Source organism: Procambarus clarkii, chromosome 38 (assembly GCF_040958095.1).
Source record: "Procambarus clarkii isolate CNS0578487 chromosome 38, FALCON_Pclarkii_2.0, whole genome shotgun sequence".
Lineage (NCBI taxonomy): Eukaryota > Metazoa > Arthropoda > Malacostraca > Decapoda > Cambaridae > Procambarus > Procambarus clarkii.
The window spans coordinates 8,354,076-8,372,043 of NC_091187.1; positions in this window are offsets into that span (position 1 = coordinate 8,354,076).

A 17,968-nucleotide genomic window follows, 5' to 3' on the forward strand; every position below is an offset into this window, starting at 1 on the left:
TCCAACTTCAGAGGAATTCGAAGAAGTGTTTGACTTGCAACAATGATCGAACCCGTCTGTGACATTCATCAATGTTTCCCATTGTTGTGTTTTTCAAGAGATCCATAACCTTTAAGCACCTTTTTGCATTATTATTTTTGTATCAACCCATGTATATCTTGTAACCATCAAATGCATAATAAAGCACAAAAAATAAAAAAGGAAGGGGGTGTATAAGAAAAGCACACAGAAACTGTATTGGAGGGGATCTAAACATTCCCTCTAATGCGTTATGCGTGGTTTCCTCCGAGGCTATGGGTCCCCCTTCTTCCAGCTAGAGGTGGTACTCCCTTCCATATATATATATATATATATATATATATATATATATATATATATATATATATATATATATGTCGTACCTAGTAGCCAGAACGCACTTCTCAGCCTACTATGCAAGGCCCGATTTGCCTAATAAGGCAAGTTTTCATGAATTAATATATTTTCTCTATTTTTTTTCTTATGAAATGATAAAGCTACCCATTTCATTATGTATGATGTCAATTTTTTTTTATTGGAGTTAAAATTAACGTAGATATATGACCGAACCTAACCAACCCTACCTAACCTAACCTAACCTATCTTTATAGGTTAGGTTGGGTTAGGTAGCCGAAAAAGTTAGGTTAGGTTAGGTTAGGTAGGTTAGGTTGTCGAAAAACAATTAATTCATGAAAACTTGGCTTATTAGGCAAATCTGGCCTTGCATAGTAGGCATAGAAGTGCGTTCTGGCTACTAGGTACGACATATATATATATATATATATATATATATATATATATATATATATATATATATATATATATATATATATATATATATATATATATATATATATATATATATATATATATTATTAAATATGACCGAAAAAGTAAGATTAATAATTCTAACACGAATTTCCTCAATCTTTCGTACATTTCTTTTCACTGTTGGAGGTAAATAAAAAATCAATTCTCCAAAATTCATTTTTATTTCTAGTCTGACGCGACACGAGCGCGTTTCGTAAAACTTATTACATTTTCAAAGACTTTAGTTTACAAATACACAACTGAATAGAACTTACGCATCTCCGATTTTATATCTACATTTTAGTGAGGTGGCATTAATAGGGTATTAATTTCGTCAACACAAGACAGAACAAGAGGTGGCATTAATAGGTTATTAATTTCATCAACACAAGACAGAACACGAAACAATGGGTATTGAATAGAAGTGTTTGTAGAAAGCCTATTGGTCCATATTTCTTGATGCTTCTATATTGGAGCGGAGTCTTGAGGTGGGTTGAATATAGTTGTGCATTAATTGGCTGTTGATTGCTGGTGTTGACTTCTTGATGTGTAGTGCCTCGCAAACGTCAAGCCGCCTGCTATCGCTGTATCTATCGATGATTTCTGTGTTGTTTACTAGGATTTCTCTGGCGATGGTTTGGTTGTGGGAAGAGATTATATGTTCCTTAATGGAGCCCTGTTGCTTATGCATCGTTAAACGCCTGGAAAGAGATGTTGTTGTCTTGCCTATATACTGGGTTTTTTGGAGCTTACAGTCCCCAAGAGGGCATCTGAAGGCATAGACGACGTTAGTCTCTTTTAAAGCGTTCTGTTTTGTGTCTGGAGAGTTTCTCATGAGTAGGCTGGCCGTTTTTCTGGTTTTATAGTAAATCGTCAGTTGTATCCTCTGATTTTTGTCTGTAGGGATAACGTTTCTATTAACAATATCTTTCAGGACCCTTTCCTCCGTTTTATGAGCTGTGGAAAAGAAGTTCCTGTAAAATAGTCTAATAGGGGGTATAGGTGTTGTGTTAGTTGTCTCTTCAGAGGTTGCATGGCGTTTCACTTTCCTTCTTATGATGTCTTCGACGAAACCATTGGAGAAGCCGTTGTTGACTAGGACCTGCCTTTACTATGCTTCGTCTAGAGGCAAAGCCCAATACCTTACGCCATATTGATGCTCTGTCCACAGATCATTCTCTCTCTCAAATCATATACACTGATTGTTTCCTACACCGCCACATGGGTGCAGCTGCAAGTGCAGTTGCCTCTACCCATCAGACAGAACTATTTACCTTGCTTCTTTCACTAAAATGTGTACAAGTCTCCAAACTTGATGCATTAATTGTAAGTGATTTTCTATCATCCTTAATTGCGCTTAACTCTCTAAGACACAATTGTAACATGACCGTGTCTGAAGCTAGATAGAGAAAACACAACATTATAGTGATGATAACATAATCCATTTCATGTGAATTCCATCTTCGTTGGCCTCTGAAACTTAAGGAATGGTCCAGAAAATAGCTACTAAAGTTTAAGTCAAGTGTGAAGATACTTCAGTTGATACTTAGATACTTCCGGTCAGTGTAATGATAAGTGCTGACGATACTACCTTCATCTATTCAGACCCCAACCCAAACACACTAAATAATAATGAAAATAACAAATTAAAAAGTCCACTCATAGATGTAAACCAACAAACTCACACTAAACATAGAAAAGACCGACTACATTTTGATTGGAAGTAAATCCTGAAACCAAATTCAACTTCAGAGAGACATTGTTAACATTAGCAATAAAGATTATGGAAAGTTCCTTGACCTATACATTGACAAGAGAGTGAACTTCAGCATCCACATACAACACATATGCGGGTGTTGTATGTGGATGGTGAGAGGTTATCTTGAGATGCTTCAAGGCCCGGTCGTCGACCAGGCCTGCTGGTTGCTGAACTGATCAACCAGGCTGTTGGACGCGGCTGCTCGCAGCCTGACGTATGAATCACAGCCTGGTTGATCAGGTATCCTTTGGAGGTGCTTATCCAGTTCTCTCTTGAACACTGTGAGGGGTCTGCCGGTTATGCCCCTTATGTGTAGTGGAAGCGTGTTGAACAATCTCGGGCCTCTGATGTTGATAGAGTTCTCTCTCAGAGTACCTGTTGCACCTCTGCTTTTCAACGGGGGTATTCTGCACATCCTGCCATGTCTTCTGGTCTTGCAGGGTTGCCAGATTGGGCTACAAGTAGCGAATTGGGCTACTTTTGAGAGCTCCGCGCTCCCAAATTTTTATTTTCGCTACTTGCGACTTTTTGGGCTACTTTAAAAGCAAGTTGGGCTAGTAATGTTAACAAACTGAATGGTGATTATTTATGCTTTTATAATGTAATGTCTACGAATCACAGCCGCGTGGCTGTCTAGACCCTTACCACAGGAGGCCTGGTCAGAGACCGGCCCCCTGGGGACGTTGATCCTAGGAACCTTTGAAAGAAAAAGTAACCGCAAGGCAAGGTAATCCTCCCAGGGGCAATAGATATCCCAACCTTAATTGTCGTTACTACTTCATCCCGAAAGTTACAGCTGGTTCCACAGATCTTCATTAAGGAGAGAACGTTATCTAGAAATGTACAGATTGATAAATGATTGGAAACATCTCTTACAGTTAATACCTTTGTTAGGAAGACGATGGTTGGCAAGGAGCGGTAGTGTAAAGCGGCTGTTAGATCAGTGGGATTCTTTAACAACTGATTACCAAATCGCTTCTTGCTCTTGTGATAAATATGTTGCAAGACAACTATTTCAATGTACTATGATCCTGCCAATAAGCTATATTTCACATTTCTCAGACTAATCCTAAATCATTTTGAAAGGATGAACTGACTTTATCAAAAGATGAAGCAGATCAGTGCAGCCTTCGCACTGTCTTAGATTCTTCACTCTTGGAATGCTCAGAAGAATCGTTCATCCTCATCATGCAAAGCTTCATGTTAATTTGGACTACAATTACATATATCTGTCCGTGGAGAAAGTGGACTTTGGTTACGAATTTTTAACACTTCTAGCAACCAACAGACAAAATTTTATAACCCAGGAAAAGTTTCAAAATATTCAAGAAAGATGCCATAAAATTTTAGTGAAAGCTTGCAAAGAGCCTCTTTCTCGTATTCCAAGTAATGCTGAAACTTTCAAAAACGTGAAAAATCTGTCACCTGTTATATATGCCTTAGCCACACACGGGCACTATTTTCAGAACTTCCATTAGTACTAGCTGACCAATCTAAGCTTAGTGAAATTGAACGTCAGTGGCGCCTACCGTTAACCACTGACTGATCCAACATTTATGAGGGACAAGTTCTAACATCTGGATTGTCATTTTGGACCTAAACAATAACTGTCAAAAACGCTGCTGGCGATCCCGTACTGATTGACCTCGCTGAGTTTGCTTTGAAAATATACAGCTTGCCAATCAGTAATGCCCCGGTTGAACGGGTACTTTCTAGAGTAACATCTGTGAAAACTAAACTGAGAAATCAAATGGGACTTGAGCTTTTGACATCAATCTTGAGAATCAAAACATATCCTACAGAAAACGTAATTTGTTACTCATCCTATGAACCACTCATGCAAATGCTTAAATATGAGTCTGCAATATACAAGAACGAGCCTTTGGATGCAGACGGAGAAGATCTTGATAATCTTCAACTGTGAATACTTGGAAGGACTGTACACATATTATGCTTCATACAGCAATTATTGGTAGGTTATTCTATTATCATATTTTGTAAATATATATATGCAGAGATAATATTAACAAAACAATTAAAATCGTGTAGTGTACTCTATATATTAAAATATATTACTTTGAAACCTGTATCAGTCACTAAACAAAATATTGGGCAACTCTTATTGCAAATTCGCTACTTTTAGACCGTCAGCTCGCTACTTTTAGCAATTTGGATCTGGCTACCCTGCTCGTGTGATGTTATTTCTGTGTGCAGGTTTGGGACCAGCCCCTCAATTATTTTCCAAGCATAGATTATTATGTATCTCTCCCGCCTGCGCTCAAGGGAATACAGACTTAGGCTCTTTAGTCGGTCCCAGTAGTTTAGATGTTTTACTGAGTGGATTCTAGCATTAAAGGATCTCTGCACGCTCTCCAGGTCAGCAATTTCTCCAGCTTTGAAAGGGGCTGTCATTGTGCAGCAGTACTCCACTCTAGAGAGCACAAGCGTTTTGAAAAGTATCATCATCGGTACAGCATCTCTAGTGTGAGAAGTTCTTGTTATCCAACTTTTCATTTTTCTTGCAGTTGTGACTGCTACTTTATTGTGTTCTTTAAAGGTAAGGTCTTCCGACATGAGTACACAAAGATCCTTTACATTGCCTTTTCGTTCTATGTTATGATTTCCCTGCGTTTTGTACGTGGTTTCCGTTTTTATATTTTCATTTTTTCCGTAGCGCATGAGCTGGAACTTATCTTCGTTAAACACCATATTTTTTTCTGTAGCCCATAGAAAGACCTGATCTACATCTGATTGGAGGTTTGCCGAGAGAGAGAGAGAGAGAGAGAGCATTCACTTAGTTGTGCTTGCAGGGGTTGAGTTCTGCTCTTTCGGCCCGCCAAGCTACTGTGTGTGTGTGTGTAATTACCTAAGTGTAGTTACAGGATGAGAGCTACGCTCGTGGTGTCCCGTCTACCCAGCACTCTTTGTCATATAACGTTTTGAAACTACTGACAGTTTTGGCCTCCACCACCTTCTCACTTAAATTGTTCCAACCGTCTACCACTCTGTTTGCGAAAGTGAATTTTCTTATATTTCTTCGGCATCTTTGTTTAGTTTAAATCTATGATCTCTTGTTCTTGAAATTCCAGGTCTTAGGAAATCTTCCCTATCAATTTTGTCATTTCCTCTTACTATTTTGTACGTAGTGATCATATCACCTCTTCTCCTTTTGTCTTCTAGTTTTGGCATATGTAATACCTCTAACCTCTCCTCGTAGCTCTTGCCCTTCAGTTCTGGGAGCCACTTAGTAGCATGTCTTTGCACCTTTTCCAGTTTTTTATGTGCTTCTTAATATATGGGCACCACACAACTGCTGTATATTCTAGTTTTGGTCTAACAGAAGTCGTGAACAATTTCTTTAGTATTTCGCCATCCATGTATTTAAAAGCAATTCTGAAGTTAGAAAGCGTAGCATAGGCTCCTCGAACAACGTTCTTTATGTGGTCCTCAGGTTATAGTTTTCTATCTAGAACTCCCCCCCCCCCTATATCTCTTTCTTTATCAGAATTCTGTAAAAATTTCTCACATAATTTATAGGTTGTGTGGGGTCTATGTTCTCCTATTCCACATTCGATAATATGGCATTTATTCAGAATAAATTCCATTTGTCAAGTGGTGCTCCATATACTTATTTTGTCCAGGTCTTCTTGAAGGGCATGACAATCATCTAAGTTTCTTATCCTTCCTATTATCTTAGTGTTGGAAATTTCCAACACTAATACAATACTATTGTATTATAATAAATCAGTATTATTATATACTAACTACAGTAGTCACTAAAACTTACTAACAGTAGTGTTCACATAAACTAACCATTATATCTACATATGGATGCTCGAATTCTTACGAAACCAAGCACCAGTATTGCGTCAGATTATATATAGTTAAACACATTTATTGCCAGTGTGTTAGAGAATTGAATGTGGTTCTCTAAAATCATCAGTATTCCGTGTGATAATTATTTATGGATAACATAACTCCCAAATAATTCTAAATCGAGAGTTTTTAGTTACAATTGTTATCAAGTAATAGTTGTTCTGTCACGCGTGAATGCCATGGAGAAAACTAAAATCTTCTCCATTTCTCATTTACCACCATAAGACGAGAAAGCAATAATATTTAAATCCCTAGAATCACAACCCAGTCTTTATTAAAGTATTTCAACCACAATTGCGCGAAATAGTATTATTCGTGATAAATAATTTCTGTGGTGAATGCGGGTTGAGGGAGAAGAAACGCCATTGTGTGTGTGTGTGGCGAGCTCGTGTTGCGGAGTGAGCAACGAGAGCATACGTGTTGACGTATTTGGGCGGGAAAGTCGTGGCGTCAGAGTCTGAGACACGTGACGTTGGGATTATCAGCAAGAATTACACTAATACTCAGCTTAGAACGAATAATTATTCTTCTACGTGATCTACAGTGCTCGGTCAAATAATAACGCGTCGATATTCAAGCCAAACTCTCAACCACGTGTACAACATTGTGGAAGTTTGAGATTGAGACGCGATACCGGCAGACTTCAGCATATACTGCACTCACCGATAAGTATATATTTCTTTCTTGATGCATCATTAGAGATTGTATATTTCGTGGGCAGTCTGTCGTTACATCGAAAGACGACTAAAAATCCAATGTTAGTACCGCACTAATCTTTATTTTCTATTTCATAAATATTGAGACTTCAGTAGCCTAGTTCAATGCTACGTAATATCCTTTAAATTACAGCTCGTATGTGAGGAGTCAACGAGCCGTTAACTACATTCGTGTTATAAACCTCTAAGGGCTTCTATGTGGAGATCCTGAGATCACGAGGACGAGGCACGAACGATGTCATAGAAATCGTCTTAAAGCTAAGACTTTTTGTACACATTTAATTGCTCCAATTTATTCTACATATCCATGATATTATCATACTGAATGCTTGACATGTGTGGAGATGGATGTGTTTACTTAGATGATTGCTCTCTAATTTTAACAATCATTAATATTTTCTATTTGTATTTACCTATTGATTCTATAATAATTTGGTCACAATATTCTTTATTCAACACTGAACTGGTGCACGAACCACACTAGTTCCTAGACGTATATGAAGTTCTAGCAATACCCCCCCCCCCCCCCAATGTAGGTGTTTGAGGCTCTGACTTTAGTTAATTAACCATACAGTCCATCATTTATTTAAGTGATTATTCTTTCTAATATTTGTCCATAGACACTGGTTCTTCCTTGTGTTTCTAATGATCACTTTTTATTAGTTTCCCTCTTTTCTCAAAAGTGGGTGGTCCTTCGTTATTAATTTTGATAATTAAATAATTAAATAATTGAGTCAAGCCCCAGATATCCCACATTATGGTCCTTATCGAACCGGATAAATATAAATATATACATACTAATTAGTAATAACTAATCACCGTGTGAAGTAGTCTAGACTAACCACCTTAATTAATTGTGTCCACCGGCAGCGTAACACATAGGTTAGCCTAATTCACACCAATTCCTTACTACTTATACCTTATGTATAAGGTAGCACTCGTGGGACACAGTCAATTACCCACAACACTTAGACCTATACCTCACACTGAAGTAAGAATCTTTAGGTCACCAGGAGCAACAGCTCATAACTTGTATATTAATTAATCACTAACACCAATTATGTGTTAACTATTTGGGCTATACAAATATTTCAATTTACGGCTGCCAGCAGACTGTCCATTATAGCCTGAATTCATTCCATAATTCACTCAAGTCAGTGGATCATTAACATTTTAGGATCCAGTATACTAATGCAAATTGCTGATCCCATACTAATTAATCATTACTAACCCTGATAACATTTTATTCCACAATTAGGAAGTAGATTCAGGAGTTAAATATTATTTACGGCAGTAGAATACTTGCCAAACACAATTAATTCTCTTGTGTTCATTTAATTTCTTATACACATAATTTCTACCAGTGTATATACTATATAAAATTATAAAATCCAAAAAAACAAAAATACAGCACAACTAAATTTTCACATTACTGCACCACAATATAATCTTTGCCAACCTTTATTAGGTAGGAATTTAGGCTGTGATTGTGCTGAATTTGGCACAAACGCATACTAAATAAATTTGTAGTTTCTTAGGTAGAAATTCTCACGGCTAGGCTTGAGCTAGTTAGTAGTAAATATATTATTCATTCTAGTGCTGGCCCGAATGGGTGGGATTAACCATTTATTGTGTAATTATATTTATTGCATATTTCTATGTACATCTTTGAGTGTTACTGTAAGTTCACTACCCATCCAAGGTTGATTTTGAAGAGCTAAGCTAAGGAACACCTGTAGTGAGACCAAGGTACCACTCAAATCTTAGTTACTTATTATTAGGTAGGTAGCTAACCTCTAAATGAGGTAAATTACAATCAGCCTCAAGAAAATATCAGGCTGTCAATAATTATACCTGCTCTACATAAAGGAGCAAGTACCATAGCTGTACAAGTAGCTATATAAGCCCTATAAGGCTCAAATTTACAGCCAGAATGGCTACTCCTGCAATATTAGGGAGAATCTGTATTGGCCTGAGAGGTCTTCAAAATCACCTATCAAGACTACTTGACAAATGTGACAACTGTTTAGAAACCAACTCAGTTGACTTCTTCGACCTAAACATTTCCACAAAGGTGGCTAGCCAAAAATATGTCCAGGTGAAGGATACAATCGAGTCTTATAGGAACATACTCCTTAGCAGTAATACTGACCCAGACGAATTACGTCTGATAGAATCTGATCTTGCCAACTATGAAATTACAATTCAAAACAAGATAGATCAATATAACAAAGTGCTTGCGACACAAAATGTTCCTGAGTGGATAAAACATTTTTGTAGTAGACCTACACCCGAGCAAGCACCCAGCTCAGATGAAATACATGAGCTACCTCAAAATAAGGAGAATCCACTAATCAATACTGATCACTATACAGGATCAACGACTGAAGTTCAACCTTCATTTTCTAACATCTCATCTAATACAACTTCACGTAATAATCTATTTACAGAGTCTGATCAATTATCAGACAGCTCTTCTCAATGTTTCCTGGATTCTATAAATTCAATGCATGAGGCTACTGAATTAACTAGCTCCTCGCAGGATCCCAGAGAAACAAGTGAAGCTGCAGATGAAACTTTTAGTGAAGCTGCAATAATCAGTGAATCTGAACCAGAAAATGATAAAGCTAAAGCTGCAGCAGCAGCCGAAGCTGTAATTAAAGCTGAGGCTAAACAAGAAGCCTTAAGCAACACAAGTAATGGTCACAATTACTCACACCAGCCTTCTAGAGTAAGTGCTAACAATGAGAAGACTGTTATAAACCTTGTACACCAATTACTAGATTTATCTCCACCAGAACAATCAGTTGACTCTTTACAAGCCTTTAGTTTTCAGCTTGAGTCACTGTTAAATTCCTTCAGTAAAGAGGCGGATCACCCAACTGCTGAATGGATGACTAAAATTATCATCCAAAGAAAATTGTCTGGTGACACACTCAATAAATTATATGTATACCAGAATGGTAAAGCCCTGTCAATGCAGGATATATTTACAGGTTTGCGCAATATAAGCAATCATTCAGCAAACCAGGCACTTAATGCCTCTTCTGAATGCACCGAAACTGTACCCACATCAGTTTCCTTACCTGGAACTCCTAAAGTGACACTGTCACTAGGTAACAAGGGTACTAATAATCGATGTGATAACAATAAGTCAAACACTGATTCATCAGTAAGGCCCAAGAGCCCCACAGGTGCTCCTAAGAGACCTAATAGTCCAAAGAGCACTCCCAAGAGCCCCACAGGTGCTCCTAAGAGACATAATAGTCCAAAGAGCACTCCCAAGAGCCCAGTAATGGCTCCCCAGAGTACACCAAGTACTCACAAGAGAATCAATAACAAGCAAATGCAAGCAGCAAAACCATCTCAACCTGCAGTTACTGCTTTAGCTAAACCGATAACCCCTAAACGAGCTGTAGGATGGGGAATGTGCTTGTTTTGCAATAAAAAACATTCTCTGTACAAATGTACTAATTACCCTAATAGAGACACAAGAGTCAGACGACTCAAACAGTTACACAAATGTACTAGGTGTCTCAAACCACATAATGTTAATAGCTGTGACACCCCACTAAACACCTGCAATAGGTGTAGAAGGGGCAAGCATCATGCTGCACTGTGCAAATTAGTTAGGACAAATTATGTCAATCCTAGAATAGGAGGTAGGGAATCTACACCTGTAGAGTGCTGCAAGGTGCGAGATGTGTACAGCGTAATTTCACAAGCATCTCAAGTGGATGCTGCTTTGCCTACTGCCCAACTTCAAGTAAAGAACAGAGGAGCCAAGATCACCACTCGTGGACTATTTGATCAAGGTTCCCAGAGAACTTTCATTACTCAGAAAGTGGCAGAGACACTCAATTTACAACCAATCAGACAGGTAAAATTAAACTTGTCAGGGTTCATGATTAATCGAGGAACCCATGAATACTCAGTAGTTCAACCGCTTGTACGACTAGGTAGTCATGCCAAGGCTGTCCAAGCCATTGTTGTAGATCAAATACCTGTTGACCTAAATATTAAGGGTCTGGGGTACACAGCCCACTTCCTGCAGGAACGTGAAATTAATTTGGCTAACAAGTTAACTTCTGACCGCCTTAACAATGTAAATGTACTAGTAGGAGCAGACTACTATTACCAGTTCATAACTGGACATGTTAAACGATTGGGCATGAATATGCTCCAATCTGCAGGTGGCTACTTACTTACTGGTAAAGTTCTGAATGTGAATAAGCCTAAGCCTGCCAACAATAATAAATTAGTCAGCAGTAAATCAATTCTCCAGCAGCAAGCTAAAATGAGGAACACAGCTGAGTAATAAACTCAGATTGAATGTAGTACAATTAGTATTCGCCGAGATGTTTCATAGCTCTCAGTGGAAAACCAGTGGTCTGTACCCAAACAAGTACAAGTCACAGTGACCAAGCCATTGAATCCACTGCAGACCTAGAATTATTCTCGACAAGTAATAATTGACCACACTCAGTCTCCCTAGGTAATTAATAACATTAGGCTAGAGAATCTAGCACTCCCTAGGTAATTAATAATATTAGGCTAGAGAATCTAGCAATCAATGCCTCTAGCATTTCCTGAATTTAGCAATACTATGAAGTCATCAAGCAACTTCTATAATTATAAATTCACTGGGACCAAGATCCAAAATACCTGCGCTTAAGGTTTGTCAAGAAAACCTTATTAATACAATGTTTTCTGCACTAAGAGTTAGTGAAAATACTTGCATCAATTTTGGTTTGAGTTGTTTTTCTTTCGTTTCTGCTTAATTATTGTAGGAGCGCAGCACGAACAAACTTGCAAACTTACCAATACGTAAGTGAGTCTCCAGAGGACTAATAACCCGTGAAACGTTTAGGTTGGGAAAATGTTACAAATTATCTTGAATAGGATTAATCGTAGCAGTAATTTAATTTCCAGCAATCTTAGGTTTACCTTTGTTTAATGCATTATCATTAAACATCAGCATTGTTAATTAACATGCTTAATGAGCTCAATATAGCTCCCCATGTTAACGAGCTCAATATAGCTCACCCTGTTAACTCTGATAACGAGTTCAATATAACTCACCCTGTTAACATGCTTAATGAGCTCAATATAGCTCCCCATGTTAACGAGCTCAATATAGCTCACCCTGTTAACTCTGTTAACAAGCTCAATATAGCTCACTCTGTTAACTGTTAATGAGCTCAATATAGCTCAACCTGTTAATGAGCTCAATTCAGCTCCCAATGTTAATTTGAGTACATTATTGCTCACAATTTAGCTAGAGTAACTCCACTAAGAATTAGTGAGTTATCACAATTAGCTCAGTCCTCTACTTAGGTAGATTAGAAATTTAAACCATTTATTTAGGTAGGTTTAGGGACTTTAGTTAGTGTCAACTGAGTACTAGCCTAGTCTGTACTAACAATTAATTACAGTTGACTATACTTAAAGAGACTGATTTAATAAACTCAATTTTCATCTAAAAGTTGAGGATGTATTAATGAGTTTACAGTGTCAAGCCTATGAGCTGCAATTCAATTAGCTCATAAGTCAGAATGACTAGGCTGCTAATCTCACTGTCGACTCAGAATCTTCCTTGATTTTAATGAACAAACCTTTTCAGTTTTCTAATATTCCACTATTTTAGCTAGTTAGCAAATTAGTTGTACCATCAGTCAGAATGACTACTGCACGGCAGTGCACATTAAATTAAATTTCCTCATTTGATTTTGGGGTGATCACGATGCTGCGTCATGTTCTTGTCTAGTAACTCAATAGTTACAAGTCACAGCGACCCTAGACAGTGACCTCACTGTAGTGTCAGAGTCTCCTTGATCTTGAATGACCCAATAATACTTTACTGTATAATAATGTAGAATACAACTTATACAATAATGTTATCAGTTCTTCGGAACTTTTTCTGAGTTTGCCTACAATTCGGCAACTACATAATACACCATTACATGTCACTGCGACCCTAGTTGTTGAGTTTATTGTAAGCTTTAGGGAGTTCCTGATTGCCAATAACTTAATCATTTAATATTTCAATATTTAATACATGTTTCCACTAGAGCAGTTGCTCAACAATGCAAACGGAAACTACAAGCCTATTGTAGATCTAACTAAGAGCAAATAATTTCCCATCCAATTTGAGTAATCATGATAATACTGTGTTGTGATGTTAAGTAACAAATCAGTTACGACTCACAATGTTCCAAGACATTCACCTCACAGTGGATTCTCAGATACTTTAAATTGTATGATTTAATTCTTAATTTGTTTGTATAGGCTATCAACTATAACATTATTTCATCTAGAGTATCTAAGAGTTTACAAAACTTTAAGACTTAGTAACATAAACATTACATGTCATAGCGACACCAGTCCCAGAGTTTATTGTAGACTTTGTTAGTCATTAACTTTAGATGATTCACAATAACATGTTCCATTCAACATGAATTTCCTTGCAAGACTCATATTTCTTGTATGTCCTTGACAATTACGGGACATCCGTTATGTGTGTACTAACATACTAACATATTAACATTAATACTAACTTCGGTATAGGTATGTCAGTACTCAACATTGCACTGTGACCCGAGAAATCTCCCCCCGGAGTTATGTTGGAAATTTCCAACACTAATACAATACTATTGTATTATAATAAATCAGTATTATTATATACTAACTACAGTAGTCACTAAAAATTACTAACAGTAGTGTTCACATAAACTAACCATTATATCTACATATGGATGCTCGAATTCTTACGAAACCAAGCACCAGTATTGCGTCAGATTATATCTAGTTAAACACATTTATTGCCAGTGTGTTAGAGAAATGAATGTGGTTCTCTAAAATCATCAGTATTCCGTGTGATAATTATTTATGGATAACATAACACCCAAATAATTCTAAATCGAGAGTTTTTAGTTACAATTGTTATCAAGTAATAGTTGTTCTGTCACGCGTGAATGCCATGGAGAAAACTAAAATCTTCTCCATTTCTCATTTACCACCATAAGACGAGAAAGCAATAATATTTAAATCCCTAGAATCACAACCCAGTCTTTATTAAAGTATTTCAACCACAATTGCGCGAAATAGTATTATTCGTGATAAATAATTTCTGTGGTGAATGCGGGTTGAGGGAGAAAAGACACCATTGTGTGTGTGTGGCGAGCTTGAGTTGCGGAGTGAGCAACGAGAGCATACGTACTTGGATGGGAAAGTCGTGGCGTCAGAGTCTGAGACACGTGACGTTGGGATTATCAGCAAGAATTACACTAATACTCAGCTTAGAACGAATAATTATTCTTCTACGTGATCTACAGTGCTCGGTCAAATAATAACGCGTCGATATTCAAGCCAAACTCTCAACCACGTGTACAACATTGTGGAAGTTTGAGATTGAGACGCGATACCGGCAGACTTCAGCATATACTGTAATACATAATGTAACTAGAAACGTTATCCCTACAGACAAAAATCAGAGGATACAACTGACTATTTACTATAAAACCAGAAAAACGGCCAGCCTACTCATCAGAAACTCTCCAGACACAAAGCAGAACGCTTTAAAAGAGACCAACGTCGTCTATGCCTTCAAATGCCCTCTTGGGGACTGTAAGCTCCAAAAAAACAGTATATAGGCAAGACAACAACATCTCTTTCTAGGCGTTTAACGATGCATCAGCAACAGGGCTCCATTAAGGAACATATAATCTCTTCCCACAACCAAACCATCGCCAGAGAAATCCTAGTAAACAACACAGAAATCATCGATAGATACAGCGATAGCAGGCGGCTTGACGTCTGCGAGGCTCTACACATCAAGAAGTCAACACCAGCAATCAACAGCCAATTAATGCACAACTATATTCTACCCACCTCAAGACTCCGCTCCAATATAGAAGCATCAAGAAATATGGACCAATAGGCTTTCTACAAATCACTTTCATTCAATACCCATTGTTTCGTGTTCTGTCTTGTGTTTAGGAATTTAATACCCTATTAATACCACCTCACCCCATCCACCTCACTCAAATGTAGATTTAAACAAATCGAAGATGTGTAAGTTCTATTCAGTTGTGTATTTGTAAGCTAAAGTCTTTGAAAATGTAATAAGTTTTACGAAACGCGCTCAAGTGTCGCGTCAGACTAGAAATAAAAATGAATTTTGGAGAATTGATTTTTGAATTACCACCAACAGTGAAAAGAAATGAACGAAAGATCGAGAAAATTCATGTTAGAATTATTAATCTTACTTTTTCGGTCATATTTAATAATATATATATATATATATATATATATATATATATATATATATATATATATATATATATATATATATATATATATATATATATATATATATATTATTAAATATGACCGAAAAAGTAAGAATAATAATTCTAACACGAATTTTCTCAATCTTTCGTACATTTCTTTTCACTGTTGGAGGTAATTCAAAAATCAATTCTCCAAAATTCATTTTTATTTCTAGTCTGACGCGACACGAGCGCGTTTCGTAAAACTTATTACATTTTCAAAGACTTTAGCTTACACATACACAACTGAATAGAACTTACACATCTTCGATTTGTTTAAATCTACATTTGAGTGAGGTGGATGGGGTGAGGTGGTATTGTAGGGTGAGGACCACCAAATAGTAGAACCAACTAGGAAGGAGAACACGCTGGACTTCATTTTCACTAATAATTATGAATTGATCAGGAACATAATGATTACAAATACCTGTTACTCAGATCACAACTTAATTGAAGTTATGACAACCATGGGGAGTAGACCTTCAAAAACAGTCCAGATTCACGGTGGAGGAGATTTCAGCAAATTCAACTTCAATAATAAACAGATAAACCAGGACTTCACAGAAATAAACTGGGAAGAACAGCTAGAAAATGCAAACCTGAACCAGTGTCTGGAAAAAATAAGCTCAGTAGCACTAGAAATATGTTCAAACCGCATACCCCTAAGAAAAAAGAGGAAGAGATGCAGATTGGAGCGAGATTGGAGCGGATTGGAGCCCTATATAGGCGAAGAAAACGAATCGCGGAACAACTTGAGAGTCGCACCCTATCTCGAGAACGGCGAAGAAGGTTAGGTAGAGAAATAGAAACAATTGAACGCAAGCTACAAGAATCATACAAAACCCAGGAGAGGCAAAGAGAGCAAAAGGCCATTAGTGAAATAGAGAGAAATCCGAAATATTTTTTCTCCTATGCAAAATCAAGATAAAAAACCACATCCAGTATCGGGCCCCTGCGAAAGGAAGATGGAACTTTCACCGATGACAACAAAGAAATGAGCGAGCTACTGAGGAAGCAGTAGTAGGCATCCTTCAGTCTCGGGAGACTATGGAGTTGCGCCCTAGTTGTCAATCCTGGTGCAGCGTCTGGTGTGACTGATGAGGCCAATCCGAGAGTGGCAGTCCATCCCACACCGAGCACAAACGAAGTCCGATTCTGGTCTGTCTTCCTGGCTACCGGCTTTCCTTCTCTGTCTCTTTGCCTCCGATTCCTTGGCAAGTGACTCCTCGAACTTGGAGAGACCTCTTTGAACAGACTGCCTCCAGGGTGAACGGTCTGCAGCCAGTGTCTTCCATAAAGCAAGATCGACGTCCATGGCTTTCAGGTCCCTCTTGTATACGTCTTTGTACCGTAGCTGGGGCTTGCCTGTGGGACGCTTTCCCTGCATCAATTTTTCGTACAGGAGATCCTTGGGGATCCTGCCGTCGTCCATTCGCACAACGTGCCCGAGCCAGCACATTCGTCTCTGTTTCATCATTGTGTACATGTTTTTGATTCTTGCTCTCCCCAAGACGTTGTTGTTTGTCACCTTGTCCTGCCAGGTGATGTCCAAGATGTGTCGAAGGCAGCGCATGTGGTAGGCATTCAGCTGTCTTTCCTGACGGACGCAGAGTGTCCAAGACTCGCTGCCATAAAGGAGAGTGCTCAGGACACAGGCTCTGTAGATCTGAATCTTAGTATACTCAGTTAGCCTATTGTTGGCCCACACTTTCTTTGTCAGTCTGGACATGGTAGTAGATGCCTTACCGATGCGTTTGTTTAGCTCCGTATCAAGAGAGAGGGAGTCAGAGATTGTGGAGCCCAGGTACACGAAGTCGTGAACGACTTCCAGTTTGGAATCAGAGATGCCGATGTCAGGTGGGGAGTCCACTCCTTGTCCCATGACTTGTGTTTTCTTCAGACTGATGGTGAGTCCGAAAGCCTGAGAGGCCTCGCTGAAGCGGGTTTTGAGCCGTTGGAGGTCTTCAGCTGAGTAGGCAGTGACTGCTGCGTCGTCGGCAAAAAGGAAGTCGCGCAGACACCTCAGTCGAACCTTCGTCTTGGCTCTCAGCCTGGCGAGTTTAAAGAGCTTTCCATCCGACCTGGTCCGGAGGTAAATGCCTTCCATGACATATCCGAAGGTGTGTCGCAGCATAACTGCGAAGAAAATCCCGAATAGGGTTGGAGCAAGTACACAGCCCAGCTTTACTCCACTTCGGATGTCAAAGGCGTCTGATGTTAGGTCATCAAAGACCACGGTGCCCCTCATGTTCTCATGGAAAGATCTGATGATGCTGAGGAGCCTGGGTGGGCATCCGATCTTGAGGAGGATCTTGAACAGGCCATCCCTGCTGACGAGGTCGAAGGCCTTCGTCAGATCTATGAAGGCTACGAAGAGTGGCTGCTACTGTTCCCTGCATTTCTCCTGCAGTTCTCTGAGGGAAAAGACCATGTCGATGGTGAACCTGCCAGCTCTGAAT